Genomic DNA, 3,378 nt, shown 5'->3' with positions numbered 1-3,378 from the left:
CTTTTGACCTTTTCTGCTTTTCCCAGACATAAATAACTTATTGCAAATAAGGGATAGCATGGGACCTATGTTTCTTTGGACTTGGCCTATTTCAGTTAATATAAATTTTTCCAAGTCTTTCCATTTTCTAACAAATTGGGCAATGTCATTCTTTCTGATGGATGATAGAATTCCATCACACACACACACACACACACACACACACACACACACACACACACACACACACACACACAATGTTTTCTTGATCCATTAATCTATTGTGGGGCATCGGGGTTGGTTCCATATCTAAGCTACGGTAAATAATGTTGCAATAAACATAGTTGTGCTGGTAGTTTTAGAATGGCCTTGTTAGTGATCATTTGGGTGAATGCACAAAAGTGGGATTGCTGGGTCATAGAGGAGCTCTATGTGTAACCCTTTGAGGAACATCCATACTGCTTTCCAAGTGCGTGAACAAGTTTACACTCCCACCAAGAATATAGTAGGGTTCCCTTCTGGTCACATGCCCTCCAGCATCTGTTGTTGTGGAACGCTTCATGAATTTGGGTGTCATCCTTGCGCAGGGGCCATGCTAATCTTCTCTGTATTGTTCCAATTTTAGTGTATGTGCTGCTGAATTGAGCACAGAACATTTTTTATATATAAAGTGGAATTGATTTTTTTAAACTAGATAATTCAACAAAAAGCAAGTTCAAAAGAATTGTGAAATTTTAGAACCAGATATTTGTTACATAAGCACACATTTAAGAATAAAGTCAAGATTGATATGACAAAAACAAAATGAGTCCAGATGTTTGTTGTTCAAGAGATGTGTAGGAGGAGGAATTCAATTATTCTATACAGGGCACCTCTCATAATGAACACTGCAGCAAGTGTTAAGGTGTGTTAAAAGTTTTAATGTTTTAAATATGTTTAATTTTGGTAACCTGCTTATATATGCCAAAATTAAGACTGTCAGGTCATAAAACTTTTCCATAAAGTGTTTAAGATTTATGGTAGCTTACATATATTACTATGTATGTACATTTCAGAGTTTATAGAAAATTTATTAATGAGAAGTTGCAAAGTCTTTGTGTAAAGAAACAGATCAAAGAGATAAGACTTTAACTACACAATTTCTGTTGAAACTTTAGGGCTTCTTTTCTTTATATGTTAGCAAGGAACAAATGATTATATAAGCCATGTATCAGTGATGAGTGAGACATAAAAAGTTATCTTACAGTGTAAATTTAAAGGGTACTCATAGCTTATAAAATTCTTGTTGAACATCATAATCTTAGCCAGTTTTAAATGTACAGGAATATGAGCAAATTGTAAAATCTAATATGTAGTATACATCAAATATTGGAAATACTGGTATTTGGCTTTTATTTTATTAATCATTAATATTTAATTATTGGTTTTCTTTATTTTTTGCATTGTTTTCTTTTTTGCAATATAATACAACTTTTTTAAGTCATCATTACGAGGTATTTTGAAAATGTTACTGGGATGACCATTTTTTATAGGTGCATGTGAATTCACAGCGATCAAAATTAAGAACAAAATATTGATTAAAAATTTTCTCAATTAGAGTCTGAATCAGGAGTGTTGATAAATGTCCACACATAAAATCTTAGCCTTAAGCTGAAGCAGTGGTTTTACAGAGTTGAGGCCACAAAAGTGAGAGACTGTGTTTTGATTAGTTTTTTGGTTTGGTTTTTGTTGGTTGTGGGGCTTGAACTCTGGGTCCTGGGTGCCATCCCTCAGCTCAAGTCGAGTGCTACCACTTGAGCCACAGCATCACATCTGTCTTTTTCTCCTTATATGGTGCTGAGGAATCAAACCAAGGGCCTCATGCATGCAAGGCAAGCACTCTAACACTGAGCCACCTTCCAAGAACCGGAGAGACTGTTCTTTTAAAAATCATCTGAACAACATTTACTTTCTGCTTTGGGTTATATAATGAAATACATGAGTATCTTTTTATGTTTTTGTGAATTGTCATACTTCTAAATTTATACTAACTTCAGCCACTTCATCCTTTTCAAAGTCATGAAATATCTCTGAGAGTTTGCTTCTGTGAAAACCGTTTTTGCATTTATAATTTCTTCTGAGTAATCTTTAATTTTTATCAAAATTACTTTATATTTTTATATTGATGGATTATCAGACATCAAATACCTTCAAATGTACATGGAGAGTCTAAAGATAGCAGTATGAAGGTTCTCATACAGCTCTTGTTTATCTGTTATGCACTTCCAGTATTATGATATTTCTCTCTCTCTTTCTCTCTCTCTCATTTTCTCTCTTTCTCTTTCATGCTCCATGTCTGCTATTTAGAATTTCTGCTGGTCTACTATTATCCTTCAGGATCCACTGGTTTTGTGGGAACATGATAGGGACCATCAGTTACCCTTGCACTCTTTAAAAGTTATAAGAGTAACGTGATATTATTCTTTGCCATTCTAAATGGCAAAACAACAGATCTAGGAATTCCTTTTCACTTTTATTTCTATTATAATTTTATCTCATAGGCATCCATTTGTGAGCTAAAAGTTCTTTTTCTTTTACAAAGAATGTTTTTCTTTTATTATCAGTCAGTAACCAAAACAAAGCTATCCTAGGGAAAGTAGGCTGAAGTTGTTCACAGGGATGAAAAACAAGGTAATGGGGGAAATGAGCACAGATCCTCAGAGCAGTTTATCATGTACACTTTGTGAGAATGGCAATGTGCTGGGAACTCTAGATTAAATCACTGAACAGCTGATATATATACACATATATTTATATATTTATATTTATTTATATTTGCATATATGTGTGTATATGCCCTTATATATGTACACATGTATGTTACTATACACACAAATATACACATACATATACACATGTATACATGCACACATGGAGAAAGACACATAGATACAGCCAACACAAGTTTCACTAATTGTTGAATATGCCTTAGATGGAATGCATGGAACCGAATATGTTGAAGATGTCTTTGTCTCTAAGAGTTTTTTTTCCACTTATCTTATCTCCTAAAATTGGTAGTTTTTGCCAGAATCGACTTGCAACATGCCGTACAAGTGATAACAAATCACTCAGAAATCTCAGTAAGTAAAGGTCTTATGGTGTCTCCTTGCTCCCCATGGAATTCTTGCTCTTGTAGACAGTCTCAAAAACCAAAGCAGAAGAATATCCTGGTAAAAAATAAGGTTATAAGGCTTTAAATGGCATCCTTCCTTGAGCTTTTTTACAAAAGCTACCATCAATTCCTTGAGAGCTTGTTTGGAGGTTCTAGCAGGGGAGCTCAGCTACCCGTATATCCTTGACCTAAGACCGATCCTCCTCTATTGGGGATGGTCGTATATCCTTGACCTAAGACCGATCCTC

General features: G+C 34.6%; 1 non-coding gene across 1 annotated transcript; it reads right to left on the bottom strand.

Moving 5' to 3' along the window:
- Positions 1-521: 521 nt before the first annotated feature.
- On the bottom strand, positions 522-628 carry LOC122127417. The gene has a single exon (XR_006151146.1). It is a non-coding gene; the product is annotated as a U6 spliceosomal RNA (small nuclear RNA).
- Positions 629-3,378: the final 2,750 nt, after the last annotated feature.

The sequence above is a fragment of the Dipodomys spectabilis genome, unplaced genomic scaffold, assembly GCF_019054845.1.
Source record: "Dipodomys spectabilis isolate Male_0828 unplaced genomic scaffold, ASM1905484v1 ptg000300l, whole genome shotgun sequence".
NCBI classification, from domain to species: domain Eukaryota; kingdom Metazoa; phylum Chordata; class Mammalia; order Rodentia; family Heteromyidae; genus Dipodomys; species Dipodomys spectabilis.
This window is presented reverse-complemented; position numbering and strand designations above follow the sequence as displayed.